This window comes from Mustela putorius, unplaced genomic scaffold, assembly GCF_011764305.1.
Source record: "Mustela putorius furo isolate JIRA1106 unplaced genomic scaffold, ASM1176430v1.1 tig00003863_pilon_pilon_pilon, whole genome shotgun sequence".
NCBI classification, from domain to species: Eukaryota; Metazoa; Chordata; class Mammalia; order Carnivora; family Mustelidae; genus Mustela; species Mustela putorius.
Window position 1 is genome coordinate 23105212 of NW_025422015.1, and position 26167 is coordinate 23131378.

General features: G+C 44.6%; 1 protein-coding gene across 1 annotated transcript in view; it reads right to left on the minus strand.

Moving 5' to 3' along the window:
* TMEM200A (transmembrane protein 200A) overlaps positions 1 to 24351 on the minus strand; it is an 80336-nt gene extending 55985 nt beyond the window's left edge. The window contains exon 1 of the mRNA XM_004740190.3: positions 23319 to 24351. The gene's annotated coding sequence lies outside the window, so the exon portion shown is untranslated. The remainder of the gene's footprint in view (positions 1 to 23318) is intronic.
* Positions 24352 to 26167: the final 1816 nt, after the last annotated feature.

Consider the following 26167-nt stretch of genomic DNA (forward strand, 5'->3'; position numbering starts at 1 on the left):
CTTGACTTTTCCTTAAACAATAATGATTAGTTTTAAAATTACTGCCATTTAGGGGAGCCTGATGGCTCATTTCTTGGAACATGAGACTCTTGATCTCAGAGTTGTGGGTCTGAGCCCCATAGTGGGTGTGGAGATTACTTAAAATAAAATCTTTAGAAAAAAATATTGCCATGTAGTGATATGCTGAATGCAATGAGCTAAGTGGTTTTATAAATTTATAAGTTTTACACAGTGGTTAACATAGCTCATATAAACCAAAATAAATGAGTTTTCAGTAAGGGCATTCAAATGCTTTTTTTTTTTTTTCCAGTCTCGGTAATTTAAGTGTTTATAATGGAGCGATGCATGTATATGTTAAGTTAGAATTATTTTAAAAATCGGGTATCAGGGAGCCTGGGTGGCTCAGTGGGTTAAAGCCTCTGCCTTCCGCTCAGGTCATGATCTCAGGGTCCTGGAATGGAGTCCCAAATCGGGCTCTCTGCTCGGTAGGGAGCCTGCTTCCCCCTCTCTCTCTACCTGCCTCACTGCCTATTTGTGATCTCTTTGTCTGTCAAATAAATAAATAAAGTCTTTTTAAAAAAATTAGGTATCTACTTACAGACATAAGCATTAATAGTCATTGTTTCTGGTGACAAGATTGAGAAAGCATGATTACTGAATTATGACACTCACTAGAAGAATCAATCATCTCCTCAGACATAGAAGCAACAAAGATACATGAATTTTGACTATAAAGTACTATACATGAATGCAAATGTACATCAGCAAGAATACAGGTCAATCACATTGACAGAAACAGAATCTACCTAAGCGATGAGTTATTCCACTCTGAGGACAGGTCCCATTTTCTCCAAGGACAGACATATCATCTCTCTTCAGAATTCATTCTGGGCATTATGAAATTACTTTGGGAGCATCTATATTTAGATAATTTCCTAATGTTGCAGGTTTAAGCACATTTCCTTTTAAATTGTTTTCTTCCTAAAGAGGAAGATAGCGGATTCTTACACATTCGAAAACCATTACTATAAACTGTCTGTTCCCCAGAATCCTTTCCCACTTTCCAACTTCTCAGTCAAGCCTTAGTTCTCATCTAAAAATTCACCTCCTTCACCGCCTTCTTGATATGAAGACGGCTGAAGGGGTCATAATCTCCAAAGGACCTCCACTAGTGTACAATAATAAAGTTACTGAATTTTGGGGCACCTGGGTGGCTCAGTGGGTTGAGCCTCTGCCTTCGGCTCAGGTCATGACCCCAGGGTCCTGGGATGGAGCCCTGCGTTGGGCTCTCTGCTCAGCAGGAAGCCTGCTCCCCCTGCCCCCCCGTCTGTCTCTCTGCCTACTTGTGATCTGTCAAAAAAATAAATAAAATCTTTGAAAAAAAATAAAAATAAAAATAAAGTTATTGAATTTTAAAATTTTATTCTCCTTCCTGAATGGCCCTTGCCATTCTCCCTCCCACACTATTCATTAGGAACACTTCAATCTGTGAAGCAGAAACTAAGTGTAAGCTCGATTCTCAAAGACCCCGGGTCGCCTCTCACTTCTGTGTTCTTTCCCATCTTCACAAAAGGACTTAAAAATGGCCTTCCCACAGACAAAGAAGAAAAAACAAACAAACAAAAACCAGAAATGGGACAGGGCTCTAAACCAGCCTAGTCAGTTTAAACTTCAAGTCCAGTTGCGCATGTATGACGAATGCATGTGTACATGTATGACACGTATGACCATTCCAGGGAAAGATGCTAATGGGTAAGGAAACGGAGTCGGGATGCTGGTCTACAATCCCCTCTAGATGTGAATCCCCTTGACTCAACCAACTGCAACAAACCTGAGAAGCCATGTGTCCAAGTTCACGTGACTGCACTCACTTTGAAAGATACAGCTTTCCCACCCTTCCAAAAACTCTGTCCAAACAGAAACACTTGTTTTGCTACGCAGAAATGATGGGCGCTTCTGCAAACACCTTTCGTATTACTGTATCACGTTTATTACAAACACAAGAAGCCAGGACGACCGTCACAGACAGGTGATCCCTCACGCTTCATTTCCAAGCATCTCAGCATCTTGCCCCTGCCACCTCCGAGTGAGAAAGGCACACTGTCACCAAATGATAGCGCTCCGCAGCATCTTAGGGGCCAAATCCTCTTAGAATCGATAATTAAGAGGGACCCTCTTCCTCCCACTCGTTTTAATAGCATTAAGGGATTACTGACAATGAGCTGGGCTGTGTGACTGCCTCCCCACATGGAAAGGGATCAGGTTTAGAAATAGGTTCTCCAAGGGCGAGAGTCTGGGACTACTGCGGGTAATCTGTAAAAGGACCTGGCCTTCCAAGCCTGGGGTGAAGAAACAGGAACACTGCCTTCTGACACAGTGTTAAAATAACAGCATTGTCATGCAAGGCAAATCTGTTTTATCAGAGGATATTCTAAAGTCATTATCTGTTGAGATTACATTTTTTTCATTTTTTAATAGTTTCTTCCTTTCTTTTTTTTTTGGGGGGGGGTGAAAAAAAATATTTCAATGCTAATTACCTAGAGGAGATTCTGAAGACCCAAGCTCTGTTTTCTGTCCTGGAACGCTGGTGTAGGGAAGGGACAGAGACCAGGCACTGCGGTCCTCGTGCTCTGAAAAGCCGATCAGTTCCCGTGTGCCTGTCTTCATGGCTGACAAGAACACTGTTGCCTTTAGGAGCTCTGAACAGAAACCACAGAAGGTGCAATTCCAGTCACTCTGACAAACCTGAGCTCAGTGTTCAGCTCTGTCGCAAGCAAACGGAGGGGCTACTCATGGTCACAGACTTGACAGCCCATATGTGCCGTTGCACAGAGGTCTCTCCCCTGTCCCTCTCAGCCTTCCCCAGAGCTTCAAGGCACGGGACCAGTCCCTGCTGGGGTCCCAGTTTTACTCTGTTAGAGAGTAAAATTTCCCTTTCCGGGATGGGGCTTGGGAGGAGCCAAGAGAATGGAAATCAGAAAGTTCTTCCAGTACTTCAGGCAGTTTTCCCTACGACCACACATCAGTTGTATAAACCCAGACACAGATTCCTAAGTGATACGAAGAATACAGGTAAACTCTAGATAAGAAACAACAAATGTTGGAGGGGCTGTGGAGAAATGGGAACCATCTTAAACTATTGGTGGGAATGCAGGCTGGTGCAGTCACTTTGGAAAACAGTGCAGAAGTTCCTCAAAACATTAAAAATAGAGCTATCCTATGACCCACCAATTGCACTACTGGGAGTTTGCCCCAAAGATACAGATGTAGTGAAAAGAAGGGCCACAAGCACCCCAATGTTCCTAGCAGCAAAGTCCACAATAGCCAAACTGTGGAAAGAGCTGAGATGTCCTTCAACAGACGAATGAATAAAGAAGATGCAGTCCATATATACAATGGAATATTACTCAGCCATCAGAAAGGATGGATACCCAACTTTCGCATCAACATGGACAGGACTGGAAGAGATTACGTTGAGGAAATAAGTCACGCAGAGAGAGTCAATTATCACATGGTTTCACCTACTTGTGCAGCATAAGGAATAACGTGGAGGACATTAGGAGAAGGAAAGGAAAAGGAAAGAGGGGAAAACCGGAAGAGGAAACAACCCATGAGAGACTGTGGACTCCGAGAGACAAACTGAGAGTTTTAAAAGGGCAGGGAGTAGAGGGATGGGTTGGCCCGGGGTGGGCATAAGGAGAGCACGTGCTGCAGGTGTTACACACAGACAAGGAATCATGGAACGCGCCATCAAAAACTAATGATGTATTTTATGGTGACTAACATAACACAATTTTAAAAAAAACAACTCTATGGGCGCCTGGGTGGCTCAGTGGGTTAAGCCGCTGCCTTCGGCTCAGGTCATGATCTCAAGGTCCTGGGATCGAGTCTCACATCGGGCTCTCTGCTCAGCAGGGAGCCTGCTTCCCTCTCTCTCTCTCTCTCCCTGCCTGCCTCTCCGCCTACTTGTGATTTCTCTCTGTCAAAAAAATAAATAAAATCCTTTAAAAAATTAATTTAATTAATTAATTAATTAAAAAACCCAACTCTATATAATTCAAGATTAAGAGCTCTCCCCTCGCAAATAGCCAGTCTTGGCCCAGAATATCAGTAAGATTTCAGGAAAAAGGGGGAGGGGGCAGAGTTTCTTTCTCAATGGAAGGATAATTTTCTCAACCAGGCATTTTTCACTCAAAACACGGCCAGAGGGCCAAAGGGAGTTCCCTAAAAACTTACCTGAAAATCCTTCTTGTAGTTGATAGTCATGGGAGACTGCTTATGAGTTGGTTGCTGCTTAGACTCCCAGGGAAGTGTTTTCAAAAGGGATGCAAGATCCCAGGTTGCAAGGTGATAAGCCTTCTCCTGCTCCAGCTGAAGCATCACGGAACTTTCAAGTTAAAGTAGTGCAAAGAAGTTAATTTTCTCTTTAGACCAACGAGCTCCTAACTGGCGTCTTCTTGGGGGGATCTTGGTGGAGACCAAAGAACTGGAGAAACCAGACGCAATCCCATTCAACAGCTTCCTCTACAAACCCCATCAACCTATTCTTACGGTGCCTGTTCAGCCAGAGCGACCTATCTTTCCTTCCCACTCAAATTATTTACTGGAGGAGCTTTGATTTGGCAAAATAAGATAACTGCTTGATGAAATAAGGTTAATAGGAGAAATGGTCTGACAAATCCCCAACAATAAACTCTGTTTAGAATGTAAACAAACTCTGTTAGATCACAGGAAGAACAGATTATAAAAATGGCCATAAAAAGCTGATGAGCCCTCCTAGGGCCCCAGGCGGGTTTCTCCACTCCCCTCCAGCACAGGCACCTGGCAGGGAGCCATGGACCTCCTCCTTCCTTGCAGTGACAGTGACGTTAAAGATTTATTATTGTGATCTCTGTAACTTGTAACGCCCCAAAAGCACACGCATGGAGCTCCATGTTCGCAATGCAAATCCCCTTTCCAGATAAAGACTGGTTTTCTTCTGACTGCTTGCTTCTGTATTTATAATCAAAAGTTTATTAAAAATGACTGGGTTTCTTATGTTTCTAATGAGACAAGAGGCTGTACTAAAAAGAAATCCTTTTGCAAAAAGACAGTAAGTAAAAGTACTCCAAATACAAACATTGGTGATATGAGAAAAAAAGCAAAAATCATCCTAAACTGTCTGACATGCTAAAGCTTCTAACAAGAAGAAAAGATCCCATCAGGAAACTTCAGGGAAGAGTCATCTGCTCCCTGACAAGTTCACTTATGTGTGATTTGCTTATCACTTCAACTGTGAAGCTTGATAGAAAATGCCAAAAGATTCAATGATGCCTCTGGGAAACGTGCTTTTCTTTCCTGAATCAAGGAAATTGCAAAGGAAAGCTCTAAATGTCACAGAATTAATATTCTTTTTTTTTATTAATTAAAAGCTATAATTTAAAAACAGAGGTAACAGAGGTACCTGGCTGGCTCAGTCAGAGGAGCAGGTGATCTTGATCTCGGGGTTGTGAGTTCAAGCACCACATTGGGCATAGAGATTACTTAAAAAATAAAATCTTAAAAAATATGTGTGTGTGTGTGTGTGTGTGTGTGTGTAAAAAATATACGTTAACAGAACATCATGCAGGCTTTAGAAAAGTATGATTACCAAAACTTCAGTAACATGACCACTCTTAATAAACTCAAAGAAGTACATTCTGGGTGGCTCAGTGGGTTAAGTCTCTGCTGTCAGCTCAGGTCATGATCCTGGAGTCCTGGGATTGAGCCCTACATTGGTCTCTCTGCTCAGCAGGGAGCCTGCTTCCCTTCTCTTTCTCTGCCTGCCTCTCTGCCTACTTGTGATCTCTGTCTGTCAAATAAATAAATAAATAAAATCTTAAAAAAAAAAAAAGAAGTACGTTCTGAAAGGATAAGTTTATTTTATATAAAACACTGATAAAACCAACTCATTATGTTCAGAAAGTACATACAAAGTGATTTCTTCTTTTTTCAGATGATGTGAATAAATTCTTCCTCCACACTCCTTGGGTCAACTGGCCCTCAAAGTATGAATATTTATCAGAATTATTCAGAAAATTTTAAAATTTGTACTCATAATAAAGACAGTATTCACCACTTTTTGATGTACATTTTCATCTCTCTGTGCCAACCAAATGTGATTTAATATATCATTAAAAACGAGAACTGAGGACACTTCCTGGGTTTTGAGCACAACAGCTCCTAATTTATTGATCAGTATCCTCAGAGAGACCGGGAACTGCCGTCCAGTTACGAGGAGTCCTCATGACAAGAGTCGTGATGGCTACGGAGCCAGAAGAGTTCCCACTGCCAGGCGCTCAAGTGTTCAATTTTCAATTTTATTAAGATGGCTTCATGGGAGTTTCAAAACATCCAGATGAATAAGCCCAGATTATCTATTATCAGGCAATCCTCCCATCTGGCCAGGTTTTAGCATGCCCGCCTGCCCAGACTTGCTGTCTCAGTGTCTGTCTCTCTCTCTCTTTGGGATGGCACTGCTGACTTCTTCACCATCATGAGGAAGAAAATTTGTAAGGAGAGAGTGGCTCCTCCTCTAAATGAGTAATACCTCTATCGTGATAAGCCCCACCCCTTCATCAAAGTGAAACTAGCCCTCTTGATGCCACGGGCAGCTCATGAACCCCTCAGGGCTATTGTCCACATTCAGCTTAGGTAGACCATTCCATGACCTCTGGGAGGAATCCTGAACACAACAGGACATCGTACCTGGCCTTGAGGAGCTCATACAGTTCATCAGGTGAGAGGGTTTGCTTCCTGTCTGAGGTCACGAGGGAGCCAGGGCAGGTGCCTTGAGGAGCACAGCCAACTTAACAGAAGAGAAGGAAGAGTACAAACTCAGCAGACCGAACAGCAGACGTGTCCCTGCTTCTCAGTGTACCCTCCTGGCCCCTGGCCCAAGCCAAGTGGAGGGGGATGTTGCCTGGGCACAGGGAGGAGGGGCTTCCTGTGGGCTGCAGCTTTCCTTCCACACCCTGGTCTCCAGCAGGTGAGGGCGCAGCTCCCCATCAGTAGAGCTGAAGTGGGCTCTGTTTTCTGGGGACACTCCTAGTGGCGCCACACCAACAGATAAGAACTTTCCCCTTCCACTCTCCAGTCAATTCTTTCCACTGTCCTGAGAGAGACGTTAGGTCCATTTTTATGACTGACACCCATGGGTTTGAGAGAAACAGAGGGGGACTAACCATGCTCAGGGCGTCCGGCTGGACTGCTGGCATGAGCAGAGCACCTTGAAATTGCTGGAAGATGCATCCAGCTCTCCCAAGACAGGCAGGGGAAGAGCCCACAGAAGAGTCCTCACCCCCCCTTGCCCCCTGCCCCTGGAAAGGATTTCACATCCGGGCAGAGCTCATAGCTGCTGCATTCACAGCACATGTGCAAAAGCAAGATCGCCCTGGTGGCAGTGAAAGGACAGAAAGAACCACACTGGGCAGTGTCACTCAGTGTCACACATTCTGCAGGGTCTTTTATTTACATGACTTTTTACAACCCGAGTAACCCTTCTAAGGAGGTCACGTCCCATGCTACAGATGAACAACCTGGGGTCCTGCAAGGTTACATAATTTGAACAAGGTCACCCACAGTTCTGAAGTGGCAAAACTGAAACTCTCCAGCGATTTTCAAATAATCCCTGGCAATGGGACTCTTTTTCCAAAAAGCATCTCGCTTCAATCACGAAGAGCTCGGAGAATCAAAAGTTGACTCTGTATTTTAAAAATATCTCTGAAGGAGAGCCACTGGGGCCAGACAGCCAGATGGCAATGATTTCCAGAATGAAAGTAAGAGAGAGCACAGACCAGAGATGGGATCTCCCTCAGAGAAGCCCCGGGCAGGTCGGTGAGACAGTCTTTCAAACGTTAACCTTTGGTTAGCAATTCCCCCAATCCCACTAGATCAACCATAGAAAACTAAAGGATAAACCTTCATGGTACCGACACTTATATTTTAAAATGACACTCTTGACTCTTTCCACAAGCTGCTTTTCGCATGTGCCCCTCAACAGTAAGAAAGGCTGCCTCCCTTTATGGGTGCAATGTCGCAAGATGATGCCTATCTAGCTGCTGAGTAACCGATGTTCACTGAGCGGCACCTGCCACAGGAAGATGACTGACATCCTGAGAGCACTGGACTTGGAGAAAAGTAAATGGAGTCCCCAGCGTGGTAACCCAGGGCCTGTAGCTGCATACCACCTCTGTAACCAGCCATACCGATCCAAGGTCATGTCGACCTCCACTGATACTTATAAAAAAAGCCCCCTCTGAAAATGAAAAATAGACCAGCTCCTTTCCTAAAGGGTTGGCTTCAGAGATGGCTCACCAAGAAGTACAACAATTTTTTTCCATCCTCCCCCAGGCCCGCCCCCTTTGGTTGGGGGCAAGCAAGAAGCGGGGTCATGGAACCAGCAAGCAGTACCTGGCGTTGCTCCTCAGGATACACTGTTCATGAAGGTCTTACATAACTGATGGACGCTCAGGCCAGGACAGAGAAAACCATGGGCAGATTTGCCTTCTAAGCATTCAAATAAGAAGAGAAAGTTATTAAAGGAGGAGGCTCTCACCGTCATGGGAGACGCCCAGCAGCACGGTGCTAACTTCCAAAGAGCTTCAAGGCAGGAAAGGTGATGCTATAGACCTTTAGATCATAACTTGAGAAAGTACTGTGGACATAATAAGCTTTACTGAGTGCTCTAATAACTTCATTGTATAAATAAGGTTTATTCCTGAATTTAAATACATCCAGACCCATATGAAAATATGATGAAAAATATTAAAAAATGGAAAGACTATATTCGAAGACTTGAGAAACAGTAAAATCACTTCCCATTTGACAAAGATGATTTTTGATATTTGCACATTCGTTTCACGTACTACCGTGACTCTCCACCATGTTTTTCCCTGTGGGAAAACAGGAAGAGGATGTGATGCTCTCTCAGGGTCCAACATAGAATACTGAATAGGATAAGTTAAGCTCCCAAACGGAGAGGCTAGAAGTAACCTCTAATAACAGGTGTCTTTTCTCTTCCATTTTAATGAGCTAAAAATGCACTAGTAATAAGAGCCAGCATAATCCTCTGAGTTTTCTGCTAGATGTTCAAGCAACTCTCTTAAGTTATATGCTTTTCTTATAATGCCCTGGAACATAAAATAGCTTAAACCTCTATTTGTGGTTTTAAAAAGTTCTATCACAAAGATAATACATGACCTAGTGATGCTTTAAGAAGTATATGCAAATGTTTTAAAAGTATAAAGACTCTGTCAAAAAGAAGGCAGCAGGGGCATTGATAAGAGACCATACTGGTAATCAGCATGACAATGAGACTGACCTTCAGATGTGCGACACAATCAGTATTTTTTGTGAAGAAATAACTTGTGCATCTATTTTGCTCTAATTTGGTACCAACAACTATGACATGAAATTTAAGGGGAAAAAAAAAAAAAAGCTTTCAGTAATTTCTAATCCCACTTCACCCAAAAGTTTGAAGGCAATACTACACCAGTGTTGTGCTGAGAGATTAAATCAGAGAAAGAAACTGAATCCGGATCTTCAGAAATTGTTCAGTAAGTGACACATGCCAACAAAGCTTTACTGCTAATACCATGTACCTTTTGTCACTGACATCACACCTCTAGCTTTTCTTCTACCTGCAAGGCTGCTACTTCTTGGTATGTTCTCTAATCAGCCCTAAACATGGAAATCCCCAAAGCATGGTCTTAAGTCTTCCCCAGTCTCTGCCCCCGCTCATGACTTAGTACCAACTACATGCTCATAAATCTCAAATTTATGTCTCCACTCCAAATTTCACATCTGAACTCCAGACCTATCTGTCCAAATGTCCACCTACTCTTTCTCCTGGGATGCGTCATGGGCATCTCAACTGTAATGAGTCCAAAACTGAACTCAGGAACCAAATTTAGGAATAAAGTCTTCCTTATCTAATCAGATGATACCACCCTCCACCTATCTGGTCATGCTAAAATCTGGGCATATCCTGGACCACAATTTCCTACGTGCTGTTACCAGTGTTGGTTGATGCTGCCTTCAAATCCTGTCTCCACTCTGTCCACAAATCTCCAACATCACCTCTGCCATCCCATCTAAGCTCTGTTGTTTCTCCCTTCATGCATTCTTGCCTCCTCTGACCCCTTTATCACAAAACTGCCCAGTGGTGGTAAATCAGCTCATGTATTTTCTCTTTCAAAGCTTACTCTTTGGAACAAGTATCCAACCCTTATCACCTCCCACAGGGCATTTCACAATGGCCTTTGCCCAGCATATAACCTTTCCTTCTACCTTCTCTGCTATGATCCAGTGACAGGGCTTTCTCTCTGTTCTCGAAAACACCGAAGAGTTTCTTTGTCAACCTGCCTGCATGGTTTTTCTCTTTGGCACAGCTTCTCCAGACAAGTTTCTCTTGTTTCTGCCCCCCAACTTACAAGACAGTTCTGGGAAACATTCCATTAACCTTCTGACTCATGACCCTCTCTCCTAGCAACATCTATGTTTTCGTGGCGCTAACCACACTTATCATCACATCATTATTGATGATGTAATTTTTTGTACCCCATTACCAGATGATAAGCTCCTTGTCCACCCCACTCAGATTTTCTCTAGCACGAGACACAATCAGTGCCTAGAACACAAGTATCTGTCAACCAAACAATGCTAATATTTAAGAGAAGGTTTTATGGGGTATGCCCCAAGTCTTTGACCATGACAGCCTTAGTTCATATTAGGTGGCTAATTTAAGTATAAATTTCATAGCTTTTCTTTTCCGGGGGCCAAGATTAGGAGGAAAAGGGACCGGATTTTAATCCCATATCTGTACTTGTACGTAGTAAGCAGGCTTTAAAAACAGTGAACTGCTTTTTCAGAAAAGACTCCTCATGGCTCTCATACTCTGAATCTGTGAACACACAGAGTTTTCAATCCAGAACAAAATTTTGCATACCCCCCCAAAAAAAGCTCCTATTGGCTAGAATTCTCTGGGGTTTTCTTGCTTCCAAGTCTTTCTCAATGTCACTTTCTTTTGATCCCATGATTTCTGAGAACCCTGAATTACAGTTCAGACCCATCAGTGAGAGCCTACGGGTGGGAAAGGCAGAACCTAGGTCTCTGCTTCCTGGCTATTTCCTTCTGAGACTAAGTAATGATGGTAAGGCCCAGGCCCAGCAAAGCCCCCACTGCAGGTCTGGATGGGCAGCTGCTTCCCATGTTACTCAGATGATTCCTTCGTGGTTGTAAGATCCTGCAGGGGCCTGTGCTTTGTTCTACTCACATTGGCCTCTCTGCTGTGCAAAACCTCTACGCCAGCCCCCACTTCTCAGAGGCTGCCTCTCCATACCCCTTGTGCTTCCTGTTCCCAGGCCAGGCACTCCCCTCTCCTGGAGAGTCTAATGATTCCTTCCCTCCCTTCCTTCAGGTGCCTGCTCAAATGTCAGAGGGCTATTTCGTGACTATGCTACACCACTCCCCATCCCAACTACTCTCTATCCGTGGGACCTGCTTTATTTTTCTTATGATCTGTCACAATAAATTATAGGCTATCATTTGTCTCCTCCAACCGGAACGTAGGAGTCATAAAGGAGCTTTGTTTCCTGCTCAATATCCAGGGCCTGAAACAGTACATCGTAGGCACTCAGAAAACATGCATCACATGAATGAACAAAGGAATGAATGAGTGATGCTCTACTAGAAACCAAGAAGGCAGCAGGATCTTCCAATCTAAAGCTTCAGGAGTCACTGAAGGTCAGAGAGGAGTGGTGCTGATGAGGGTTAGGAGGAAGAGCTTAGGTTGCCGGGCCTCAAGGCAGAAGAGCCAAGAGACACCCCCTATTTGCACGGCCACCTTCCCTACCCACCCCCCTCATTGCACCACACTGCAAGCTGAAGAAGAGAGAGCTCAGTTCATGGGGTGGAATGTGGGCTTGAGTCCCAGGGGCCTGCCAGTCAGCAGGTCTCCTGCCAAATGAGCAATGAGGTTCTGACAGTTGGGGTGGGCGAGGAGAAACTCCCGCAGTAGTACCAGTAGAGTGAGCGTCAAAATGCAGGTGGCCTTGTTTCCTGGAAACGGACGGCATGTGCCGTCTTTTCATCTTTGTCTTCTCTTTGTAATTTGACTTTTAAAAATCACTTAACCAAATTCTGAATTTAAGGCTTCTGTGAATTAGTCCACAGTTTGACTCACCACCACTCCCTTTCCCGGAGCTCGGATGCAGGGAGACCAGTGTATCATCCTTCAAAGCTGTTATCCTCAAAGTCCTGAGCCCTACTAGAGCCTTCTAGGCTGTGAGTTCCTCCAGAGGAGAAGCTGGTGTGCTCCCAGCACTGACCGCAGCGGCCAGCACTGAGCACGCGCTTGATAAACATCAGAGGACTCAGTGAGTATATTTTGAACGAGATCTCCCTGAAGACACCAAGCTAAACATTCACTAGCAAACATCACTAATTACATGCTGTTATTTTCTTCTGCTCAATTACGCAGGTGTTGGATAGAGTTAGTTGTGGATAGAGATTAGTTCAAGGATTGGAAGACTCACAAAATACATAGGGATTTCCACATGTGTCAAAGAAGGTGTGATAAGACCACCATGAGGACTTCCCAGAGATTTCTACCTATATGGCACAGGTGCGAGGGTGGGGGACGATGTACAGAAGATAATTATATTTGTGAACTTTATTTTTATTTTCAATATTTCATTTTTTAACACCCTATCATTTTCAAATGTTATTATTATTCAGAAGCTCCTGTGTGATTCAGTCAGTTAAACATCCAACTCTTGATTTCGGCTTGGGTCATGATCTCAGGGTGGTGGGATCAAGCTCTGAGTCGGCTTGAGATTCTCTCTTCCTCTCCCTCTGCCTCTGTCCCCCCCAAACAAATAAATCCTTAAAATATATATATTATTAATATTCAGAATAAAGTTAACACTTTATCTAAATATTTTCAGAGAAATGATTTAGTCTTTTACTAAAGAGTCTGTGTTTTATATCATACAGTGGCTTTCTTCTCCTGACATCATAGAAGATCAAATATGATTAATACATTTACTAAATGCATACACATCACTATATGAGCCACAGTTAAAAATTTAGGTTTCACATAACAACAACAACAACAAAAAAGCACAGTAGACTGACTGAGCTGTTTATATTCTACAGAGAGGACTATATTTATATTAGTATTTAATGTTTTATTTATATGAAACAGTCTTTGAAGAGGGACATACTAAATATGGAATGTCTTCAGCCATGGAACGATGTATGGCACACCTTGGGTTTCTAAAGTGATGGGTGCTTTTGCTCCCAACCCCCTACTTTTAATAAATGGTCTCAAACATCAGGCTTCAAAAGAAAAACCTTCTCGTAACTTCCAAACACGTTGAGAATGAAGCCTTCCCTCCTCTCCCCCGACCCCCAATATGCAAGGCTGGCTCTTATTATCTTGCACGTATGAGCCAAGATGCCTTAGTATATGTGCTGCCAAAGCGAGCACGAGCCAAGATGTCTTAAACACAGAGAGGTCTGCCCTGACCATCTGATCTCCTCACAGCCCCTTCCGCGTCCGAACCCACCTTGTTTGTCTCCCCCATCTAGAATGCACCCTCACCACAACCTTGGCTCTGAGCCCTACTCTATTCCCAGCTGCCATCACCTAGGTAATTGCATCAATTATTAATTAATGAACTTCCTACAGAGCTTGAATTGACTATCCCATGCATATCCCATCCGTAAGTAAGGGGTCCTGCTTTCCCACATGGTTTTCTACATCATCGTACAGGATATGCCTTGCATTTGACCAAATGGGTCGTCAGTATAACTTGGCGGCAACTTCTGAATGAAGCTCACTAAGTCACAATTTGTTGAATAAATGAAAGAAAATAATTATGTTCAAAGTTACTGACAGAGATCCGTAAAAGAAAACGGAGTTATAATGCTATAATGTTCTTCCTCAACTTTCAGAAGAAAATCAGAAGTCTTTTGATTTTAGTTGTGTATTATTTTTGTAGAAAAATGGCAGTTGTGAAAATATTGAAAATGGCACTCAAAACTCAAAACCCACGTCAAATGGACTGCGATAGGAAGTTTAATAGTTCTTTTACAATCGCAGGAAATATTTCTGGATAAGAAAAAACACCTGCAGAGGTTTAACTAAGATGCAAATTCTGCCTTCTTAGGGAATGAGTCAAAGATTCTCACTATGAAAGCTAGATACTAGGATGTGACTGGCTTTTTTTCTGGAAAAGGGAGCAAAATCAGAAGGTTCAAAATTCAGAATCTTCGGCTTATTGGAGGGGAATCAGCGGTTTTAGAGAGCAGGTGTTCTGGAAAACCTCAAGCGTCTTCACATTTTATCTGGGCCCTCACATTCTGCCTTACTGGTCAACCTGGTCCAGAGTTCCCTACTGGGAACACAGCCACCAGCAGAACAGGAACAGGTTTGCCCCCCTTAGCTTACGGCCCCTCTGCACAGTGAGTTACAACATCCCACCGAGCTACAGACACAGAGGAGGCCAGGGCATACTAAGCAAAGTGGGCTCTGGCTCAGAAAGTTTTCCACAACATGGTCTGAAGAGCACCCTTACAAGATGTGCATTTTATGATTTAAAAAAAAATTACTCACAAGCTAATCTGCTCTCTGCCTTGTGCCTCTATCTAGATGTATAATCAGGAATGTGTGTAAATACATATTTAAAACTTGAATGGTTTATCACAATATTTTAACGATCTAGATTCCAAAAGAGAGGTTTTTTTTTATAACAAGGAAACCAAGTACGTGGTTAACAAAAATTGCTACTCATTTTGAAATGGCGACTTTTCTTATTTTAAAAAAATACACAGAACCCTAGTTGATGAAGGGGGTATTTCCATGCACTGTCAATTACAAATTTACCTATTCTGAAAATCAGTTTTGCATTAAGTATCAAGAGACTTAAAACAGCCATACCCTTTGACCCAGGAATTAGCCTCTTCCATGGATCTTTCTTAGAGAAATAATCTGAAATTTGAACAAAGATTTCATCAAAATGCCACTTATAATGCCAGGTATTTGGAAACCATCTAAAGGTCCAATTTTAAGAGAACCCTTAATAAATTGGGCTATATCCACAAAATCAAATATTATACAGACATTAATAAAGCTTGCCGAGGCGTTGGAAAATATTTAGGACATAAGGTTAAGCCAACAGAGCAGGCTGCAAGATGTTAATAACTATGGGAAAAAATTCATTAAAAATGAGGAAGAAAATGTCAAAATCTGATGGGCACTTTGGGGCCAGGGGATTATAGTCTGATTTGTTAGACTTCATGTATTTTCTAAAGTTTCTATTGGGAGGGTGCATTGCTTTGATGATGAGAAATAAGAAGATCTCTTCAGAAATGCTAAGAAACCCTACTTTATTACTAAAACGTGCACACAAAGGTCACGGAGCTGATCTGATCCGTGGTTTGCCAAGTAAGCCCAAATTTGTGTGTCTCCTATCCCTCCATCAGCGCAGAGAATACTGAAATTCCCTGGCTTCACCCTGCATGTCAGCACCAAGATGCTGATTCTCAAAAAGGAAAATATTCCTCAGCAGCTGCCAACCTATCTGCACCTTTGTGACTCGCTCGCTGTTTGCCAAAAAGCTGGCTCCTTGTCCTCGCTCCTTTTACCTGAGGAGCCTCTAATATGCTTTACCGATTCTAGTATCTCTACCAGCTTGATTTCAGGGTACTGCAATCATCGGTTTACCTCTGGCTCTCCCTTTAGCTTATGAAATTCTTGAGATTCTTGGCATCCTGACATCCACAGGATCTAGCTGAGTAACTAGTAAGCAGTGGCATTTGATAAATTCTGTTAAATACGTTTTACGGTCTAGGAAGAAAGCCACCTCCATAGCCCCCAAGAGAAACATTCACGAACAGGACCCTCTTGTGCTGGAAATCTTGGTATCTGGAATCAGAAACAATCTGAGATATCATTTCCAGCTTAGGAAGGAGCAGAGCCTGGCCTTCCCAACCAGGCCCTGAGGTCCTCCTGTCAGACGGAAACGATTTCATGGAACATCAACACCAGACAAGGCCCCTCTGTGGTCACGACGGCTCAGGACAGAAACAAGGCCACTCTGTAATCACACCTGAACATATTTCTGTTCTGACAAACAGAAATATGGACACTGTCTAACCCCTAGTGTGACCGATGTCCCCCTAATCGGGCTCATCAGGGACTGCTGCTTCTTTGCCAGTTAATACATTAACCTCTCTAGTTTTGGCTACGTCAGTTAAGACTTACTGAGATAGAAAATCACAGGATTATTCCTGCTTCAATCAGAGCAGAAGCCCTGTTTCTTTAAACCTTTCCCAAATCGTATAACATAAACTCAAATCTTAAAATCTTATAAGTAATTTCTAACACCCTCTTACTGAGACCCTCTGTGTTTCCCTATGGTGTGTGCCTTCTCCCTTGCTTAAACAAGTAGCAGCCCCAACCTGTTCCACCAAGTGTTACTTCTGGTGCTTTCTGGTCAGAGAGCATTAGTAAGTTCTTAATCCTACCTGCACTGTTCTCCTCTCACTCTCTGCTCATATATTGTCATCAGAACTCACTTCCTCCTGGAAGCCTCCCTGGATTGGCCTTTCAGGTGTTAGATGGTTCCATTCTTTTTAGTCTTCATAACATTTAGTTCAACTGCTACTATTAAGTTTATATTTCATAATACTAGCCAGCACTATGATGTTGATTGCACTCTGAAAAATCTTTCTAACTCTAAAATCACCTTGTCTTATTGTGTTGCTTTAAAAATGTTATGGATAATTATATTTATCTCCTCAAATAGGTCTGAGTTCTCACAAATATGCCTGAAATATAAATTTTTATATACCTTCACATTCCTTTCTACTTATCGTGTGTGTGTTTGTATGTGTATATATGTATACACACAGCCCACTGCACATAATGAAATCCACAGTCACGCGTCTGAGCAGATAATAGTTTGATCTTGCATTTACTGGGGAATAACATAATGTCACTGCTGTTCTGTCAGTAAGCAGTTTCATTCAGTGTATCTTCAAGGATAGACCTTTGTAGCTGGAATGTGTTTCATATACCTACAACATTCCGTGTCCGCTCATGCTCTTCCTTCCTGACTCCCTCCCCTCCCTCTCTCTCTATGTATCTACTCATCATATTTCAGGACAAAGTACCTGTCCGTATCAAGGTAAATTCAGGCCAAGGCAGCTGGCAGAGGTCCCTTCACTTCAACAGAAATCAGTGACTAAAATTAAGCCTTCCGAACATCTGACTTGCTGACGTATCTGTCCTGCAGAATGACAGGGATCCTGCTCGGAGGGGAAAAACCTAGCGGATTATGAGTTCTTGGCCAAAGCCGGATATAATCCTGCTGGACAGCCCCCTCCGGATGACCTGCTCCCCTCTCAGTGCTGATGACTGCAAGTCAGCTCTCAGTCTCCCTTCACAACCATAGGCCCTGCTGACTTCCCCATTTCTAGTCCCCAGACTTGACATTGACCTTGCCTGCCAAGGCCGGGATGACTCCCTGAAGATCCAGAATGAGGTCTAGATTCAGACAGAACTGGGTTTCCATGACAGCGCCTTCCTCTCCAGTCTGGCTCCAGGAGCTCAGGAAGATCATCTAACCTTTCTAAGCCTCTAGTTCCTGGCTCAAAGGGAAAAAGAAAAAAGAAAGAAAGAAGACAGAAAGACAGACAGACAGAAAGAAAGACAAAGAAAAGGAAAAGAAAGCCTAATATTTACCCTCCCAGGACTGTAATAAAGATTTGGTGGAGATTATGTATCTAAGGCACGTGGCAGGTGCTCCACAAACGTTATCTCCTTTTTTCCTAGCGGTGCCTGACAACTAGTAGTATCCTGTTTCCCTCTGAGGAGGTGTCCAATGTGTGTTCTTCCTGCCTTACACCAGGAAGGCGTTTAAAGCAGGGCAGATGGCAGAGTTCCTGTTCTCAGACCAACAATCAAGCCCCAGTTGTTGTACTTATGGGCTCACCTGTTCGACTTCCTGATACCACCCCCACTTCCCTTGCTCCATCCCAAACCCCAAACCAAGAATCTAGGTCTGTTCTATTCTCGGTTTGGCAATCCTGTCCTTTTTTCCCTGGAGCATGGGTGCTCTGCACCTGTGCCCTCACGACCTCTATTCCATCCCCTCTGGAACTTCTGTCACTTTAGTTGCTTAGCAGAAGCCCCGACCTTCAGTTTCACCTCACCTAGAGGACTCTGACCATGGCCTTGAGGGGAAGTACGGCAGTTTACTGAAGTAGGGGTATTTGTTTTGGACGGTCAGGGTTTGAATCCCAGTGCTGCGGCTTCATGACCACATAACCTTGAGCAAGTTATTACTCCCTAACTTCCAGTGTTCTCACCGGAGACGGTTTTTATGAGATTTAAAGAATATGGTGAATTCAAAACATGTAACGCAGGACCTGGCATACTAGGTAGGTCCCCAATAAATGTCAGTGCTACATGCATAAACATCGTGCCCATTGGACTCACCATGACCATTGGCCTCCTTTCTACATAGCCAGTTACCACGTACCTACCCACAGCACACAGCCATGTCACCTACTACCTCCCACTGATCTTCCAGATCCATTCATTCCTCGCATGTCAACACAGAATGTCCTTTATCCAGTCATATGTCCTTACCAGACTCATAATGTCATGCACACCTCCCAATATTCTAATTTGGTACCTATCATCTTAGGACTTAGGTCCTAAGTGGTAACTCTAACCTATGCCTGCTGCCTCCCCCTTGCCCTACTCCCATGAACTCAGGGAACCTCCATGAATAACGGTACTATGTTCATCACTTCACTTTCCTGTTCAAACATTTGCTAGACGGGTAGTCCCTAAAGGAGGGGGTCTCCAATTTCATGATCTTTAGATGACCAGGGCTTCTGATCATGAAATGGCTAGGCTGGAAATAAAGCACAGGGATATTTACTAAAAGTACATGGATACAGATAAATGGTGGCCTCCTCAGCCAGAAATATCCTGCAACCACACCTCTTTCAGCAAAGTCTAGACACAAGTGGTATTACTTCATCACTGGGCTTTGCCTTGGTTAGGAGGAGGGTCCCATTTTTGTAATGGGTATGGTCTTGGGCACCTGAGCTGCCTCCATGTGCAAACTCCACACCACTGTTCAGGGGGTCTGTCCTGAAAAAGGAGGGGACAATTCTCCTCGGTGGCAGACATGTTGTTTTTGATTGACCACATCGGTAGATTCAGAGAACCACACCTCTAAGGGATCTTGACACGATTGCCCATCGTGGTGTCCCCGCCAGCCTCTGCCTCCTCACCCTACCACCACCACCATGAACACAGTGTGGGGCACATGATCTAGTTCAAGACTGCAACTCTCTGATGGATGTGGACTGATATAGAGCCAGTCAGAGCCCTTGAAGGAAATGTCTATGAACAGGACCTGGAAGAGACAAAACCTCTCTTTTCTACAGCTCAAAAGCCTAAAAAGGCAGGATGGGAACTACTTGATAGTCAGCTTTCCCAGCACATAGGAAGGGGCCTCAGAATGAAGCTGACCCAGAGAGCAAGGAGCTGAGAAATACGGAGAAAGAGAAAGAGCCCTTACAAAGCCCACGTGAGCCTCTGGGTTCTCGCCACGACTGAAGCAAGGTCCATCTTGCTGCATTTTCCAGTCATCTGAGCCAATAAATCCTTTTTTGTATAACATAGTTAAATAGAGGTTCCTCACACATATAACGAATCCTGACCAACTCCCTTGGCCAAGGACGCCGCAGAGGAGCACCTGCCCATCCTTGATGTTCTATCTCTTCCGGCAGAGAGGAGGGCACCACAGGAGGGAATGGAGAGATCCATATCTTCACGCCTTGTTCTTATTGTTTTGGCTCCTGTGTAATTTCACCCCCAGGGACAAAAAAAATCACAACTTGCTCCTAGCATACATCCCATTCGCAATACAACAACCCCCCTACCCCTTGCCAATCCCTGCCTTCACAGGAGAGTTTCCTTTTCCCAGCCACACTCAAAACTCTTTGAAGAGTCTTACCAATGACTCTGTAAATAGTCAAATCCCCAGAATTCTTGCTGGGGAAAGGGAGGGAGGCGAGGTGGGGAGGAAACACACAGAAATAATCAGACTAAACATCAGCAACAGAAATCAAGACATTTCAGGAGGTTTCACTCTCTTAGAGACTTAACTTTCAGAATGTAAACTAAATTTTTACTCAGAAAGTTGAACCTCCACTAAAATCAGACACCCACCTTATCTCTCTATCCCATGAACACAAGGTTTCCAAAGCACATTGCAGCTTCTCCTATCTCTATAAGTCTGCAGAAAGGCAACGGGGCATACAGGAACACATGTGCTTTGTAGTATTTTCCCGACTTCCTCACCTTTCTGCTCTCATTACCTCTTGGGGATGTTGTGAAAAATCAATTGCCATTATTTGTGAAAATTCATCAAAATCTGTCCAATACTCAGCGAAAGTTGGCATTTATTATTTATTATGTATTATAAGCTCAGATAATCAATGATCGGTCAGATCTCCTTTACCTCGTATTAGCATCATTATTACCCTTACCATGTGTCCAGCATGGACATGTCTTGCCCGTCTTCCTTTGCGCAACTCTATTAACTGCACCCTTCCCAAATTACACTTTGGCTTCTCCCTCTCAATTCCATCAAGACTCATCACACAGCACTTTAAAGAGACAGAAGATCACAGGTCCGAAACCCTCAATTTGTCGATGAGAGGATGAGGGTGTAGAAGCCCTTGAAGGCCAAGTTACATATCCAGGGCCACTCATTCAGTGGCTTAGTCAGGAGAACTTGGGTTTTTCCAAGCCCCCATCCAGGGTCCTTTGCAACCCACCACACTGTGTGCACCAGTGCCCTGCTGCTCAAGGACCATCCCAGATGCTCAGTGATCTGTGCACACTTTCCAGACCTCTCCACACCAGACTTCAAGTTCCCATGGGAGAGGTTACCTTGCAGTCCATCAGCCAGTCCACAGGAATACATCCAACATGTGATCATCCGTGTTCTCTGAGTGCTTGGGTAAAAATCAGACATGAGCAGACAAATCCTATCTTAAGTTCTGAACCAAACACACTTACTAAAACTGCACATCATCTATCCCTTAATAAAATGAAGGGTCCATCTCACTGCAGATGTGCTTTTTGGTCCTTATACAAGTTCTGCTTTTGTTTTTGTTTTCCAAAAGCATTTTGTTTGAGGAAGACTTCCTATGCTGTCTCCTATTTAGGGAGAGTATTAATAAATGAAATTTATTTTGAAAGTGTCTTCCCTTTAGATGCTATATTCTGTTTAATAAGTGCATTATTATGAGGACTTATGAATTTATCTTCTGGTAATTTTGCTTAAGAAATGCAAAAGGTGACATCTGCTTCTATCCCTGTTTTTATCTATTTTCCTGAGGTCAATATGAATTTCTTTCCCTTTATGCTGATAATCTTCAGGGCAATGAATAAATTAACACAATCGGTTCAGATTCACTCCCCCTACATGTCAGTGGTTGGTTATCTTCTCCTCCCAGCGAGCTGTTGTCAAAATTCTGAAACCACACAAGTCCAACTATAGCAATCTAGCTCTGGGAGCATTCAAAAGCTTCACTAACAATTCTTCCAACTTAAAATAACAAGTGCAGCCATCCCTCGTTACAATGAGCCTTCTTGAAGAATTCCTTTTGATTATGGGTGCCTTTGGGATACCACATGGCTTTTACCTGGACCCGACTCAGAAGCAACAGGTAAAGCCTTTCTGTGCCGACCGCCTGGAAATCACACACAGAGACTTCCCACGCAACAACTCCCTCTTTCACTGAAGGCTTTCCCAGCCCAGGATACAAAGCTAATTATAACCAGGGTTACAAATTATAGCTAAATCATCCCATAATTATGAGCTCACTAGTAGGACTTGGTTAGCATAAATCATTTCTAACACCTCAGTATATATTTTTAAGAGTTAAAAAAAAATCCTGTATCATTAAATTGCTGAGACCTTTAACTATAGTTTCCACTTAATGAAAACATTATTTTCTGTTTAGAGGGACTCCTTTCCTTCACTTAAGCTGTCTGAAAACCATGAAACTACAAGCAGATGCTTCTGCCCAGATAAACAGTAGTGGAAAAACGAGGGTTTAAAAAGTTTCAAAATCTAGCCTATTTTTCACAAATTGGTAATATATTCGCATATCGGCAGCCAAATAACAAACTGAAGGTCAATTGATAATAAGTATGTCTACAATGCAAGGCGTGATAAACCATCAAAGTAAATAGGCTTTACAGCGAACTGGTAATACCTATGCATAGAGCACTCCAGAAAGTGTAGCTCGGAACTTGGTTTGACAGCAAAACCAAAAGAGTTCAATATTCTTACTGACAAATAAGAACAGATGTCGATTCCTTAAATATTTTCTATGCATACAGTTGTCCACGACTACTTCTAAAGATCTTCAGAAGATAAAAAAAGAAAAAAAACCACAAGGTTCAGAGACACTTTAATGCAACATATGTAGTTCTGAAATACACCAGACCCAGGTGTACTGAGATAGACTCCAATTAGTAAATTACACATATGTGAAGCATCTGACTTTCTGTCATCACTGGTGCCTGGTACTGAATAATGAATTATTTTTTATTACATGTGTCACACACATACACTTCTCCATCTAAATCGAAAGGTAGTAAATAGACAAAGAGAGCTTACACCTACACCGTGTGAAATGCTGGCGTGGATAATTAATTATAGCAGAAGAATGATTAATGAAGCAAATCTTGCAAAGCCTCAGTTCTTTTTCTGAAGGACGGACTATGTGACTATATAGGGAGAAAAGTAGTGCTGAAATCGGCAAATAATCGCTCTGTCTCTCCATTTTGCCCATGTAGATACTCCCAGGTATTGCTTTAGGAAACCCTGACTACACACTTCGCTCCTGCCAGGGACTACTATAAACTGACGCCGCGGACGTCTTCGCCGAGAATGCTGACTCTCTGGAACGGAGACAAAGGAGGGTGTAGCTCGGGGAAGCCTAGTCAGGCGCTCCGAGGCTCCGGGCTCCCGGAGGCTGCCCCGCAAAGCTTCCCTTGCGCTCCGAGGGCTGGGGAGTACGAAACTGATGGCGGACTTGGTTTATTTCCCAAACTTCGGGAGACAACGTTTACCCTAACTCGGGCGACTGAAGCAGGGGGGAGTGGGGGTGAAGAAGCGCCCCTCTGCGGCTGCCGCCGCTGCCCACCCACCTCCCCGCCCCCTGACAGCACCTTCCCTTCCCCCCCTCACCTGTCCTGAACGCGCGGCCTCAGGGGTCCGGGGGTCTTTCCGGACTCTCACTGCAGGAGCAGTTGGGACGTCGGGCGCCTCTTCAGACGAGCGGAGGAGGCGGCGGGCTCGGGGGCGTCAGCGGGAGTCTCCGCAGCCGCCGGCAGGCGCGGGCTCCCTCCCCATCCCGGCTGGGCTCGGGCGGCGGACGCGGCGCGGCCACAGCGGGCGGATGAGTCAGGCGAGGGGGCGGGCGGCGAGGGCGGGGGACCGGCAGCGGAGGGTGGGGGGCGACCCTTACCCCCGCGCCGTGGGGGCGGCGGCGGTCTCGGGGCGCGGGCCGAGCTGCTGCCTGTGCCCGCCGCGGGTCGCGGGGCCGCTGGCTGCCGCCATCGAGCGCAAGGAGCCCGAGCGCTCTTGCCCTCGGAGGTCAGCGGGCGCAGCGCGCCGGCCGGGAGGCAGGGACTCGCCGCTCCGGAGTCGTCGCCGCCTCCAAGAAAGACAAAAGGGACCCGGGGGCCTTGAGGGTAAAAGTTTTCTGCTCTCGTCCAGACAGATCCCAATCACCCCTCACGCCCTAATCAGGGAAGAGGCGGGCTTGGGACTGGGGACTGGGGGCTGGGGTGGGGGGCGGGGCGAGCTTCCAAGAGCGTCACCGCACGGTCGGGACCCGGGTCGGAGCCAATCTCGCCGCCTCCCACCGCCCGTGGGAACTCCCCCAGCCCTGCTGCCCTCGCTCTCGCAGCCCGCCTCCTCCTGGAGGATGCCGACAAGATCCGCTTCTCCCCTTCCCAGAGCCCCCCAAAGGCCCAACGCGTGACCCGGCCGCAAAGTTACACTTCTGGATCCGGGTTTGCCGAAGACAAAACCTGTCTTGGGGGACAAAATACCCCCTTTCAGGAGCTCTTCTCCGGGCTGGAAGGCCAGCGGGTGGAAACGGACACACCCACCCGTGGGGCACGCCTCTGTCTGCGGTGCAGCCGCAGGTCCCAGAGCCGAGGTCCCAGCCCCGCCAGTCCACTGGAGCAATAGGGGAGCCCCTGCGGATGCCCGGGTTTCCTGGAGCAGGCGCCGCGGCCCCACGCCCCTCAGACTCTTTATCAGACGCCGCCTGGGCGGGTCGGGGTCCCCCTGGCGGGCTGCGCCGGCGCTGCGCGAGCGGAGCCACACTCGGCTCCCAGCCGGCTCTGCAAACGCCCGTTCTGTGTACACCGCCCAGAGCGCCCAATGGATTAGCCGCGGGTGGGCCCCGGAAGGAGCTGTGAGAGATGGCTTGGGGGTGAGAGTTATGGGCAGGAGGGATAAGGGCGAACCGGACCGCTGAGTGCTTCGATGAACGGTGCTGATGTTGAACTCCAAACATCAAAGTTAATGAGGGGTACAGGTTACTCCTCCTTGCTCCCTAACTTCCAGTGAGTGGAGATTGCCCTAGTCATAGAGTAAAATGATATGATAATTAACTCCAATTTGGAAGAGACAGAGTGGTGATTTTATTCTATACAGGTCAATTCAGTAAATAAGGTTTCATGTAAAACTCTGGATTACTTTTCCAGCCATGACACCGGCATGTGCGCAGCACATCAGTGCCAGCACTTGCAGTGGGGTACACCTGTGCGTCTCCTGAATGTATTTTAGGTAATGGATCGGAGAGCAAGTATGGCATCCGGTGAAGTGTGGTTGTGTATTTAAGACAGGGGAGGGAGGGATAGGGATTCCATGCAAAACCCCAAATTTTGCAATTCAGGTGTGGCAATGAGAAGAGACTGTGGAAATAGGTTTCTTGTGGTCCCGTCTTCCTGTCTTGACTAGAAGAATTTGAAGACTTGGCATTTTTACTAAATTTTTTGAAAAATGTTAAAACCAAAAAACTAAAGGAGTAGGGAGGGAGCTGAAGAAATAAGTCACCCCAGTAAACCATCTGTAGTTTTATTTTTACCCCACCTGAAGCAATAACTCTTTAGCCCACAGCCACTTGCTTAATTCTCTTTGTTTTCTTACACATTTGTCAAGGCACCTCACCAAAGGAATGTGATTCCACTGGGCCTTTCTTATAGTTGTAGCTCTGTGTATTTATAAAGCCACATTTTTCTATAAAGCTTCTGAGAGTAGACATCACCTGGTTGTGTTCACTGGGTTCCCAGGGAATGAATAACAAGTTCACAGTGTCCACAGAGATCATCAAACATGACATTGCATCTAATACAAGTGGTAAAACATTTCAAATGCCCATCTATCCATCCTACACGTTGAATAGCTGAGCCTTTCTCAAAGAGGAAGTGATAAGGGTTATGAAAGAAAAAAAAATCCCATTCTTATGGCCACGGATGCTGATGATTCCTCATTTCTGAAGTTAGATTTCAGTGATTCAACCAAAGAAGAAGCTGCAGCAGAGACGGACTGCATGAGACTACCAAAAGGGAATTATTTATATTTCTTTTAAAAATAATTACTACTTGTCTCAGAAAAGATAGAGATAAGATGTTTTATAAATAGGGGATTATCTACAATTCAGTAGACCAAGCAACTCCCTAGATATTAGTTACAAATTCTTTTCTGGCATTGAGTGCTCAAGGCAAGCCCAGGTAAATTATTTAATCTTTGCTAATGGCCAGCGTCTGTCCATCTGAAAAAAGCCCAGTGAGGATAACACCACTGGTAATGGATTTTGAATTTAGCTCTGTATCTGCTTTTGAAGTAATGGATGGGGACCTCTCACCATCAGGCTGCACTGCACTTCACACTTAAAATTTTTGCTCCGTCCTTATGAGGTTTGTAAATTTCCACTAGAACAAGCCCATCTTATAAGTGTGCATGTAGGAAGAGAGCACTCATCTCTGTAATTCAAGCTCAACTACCTACAAGCACAACTG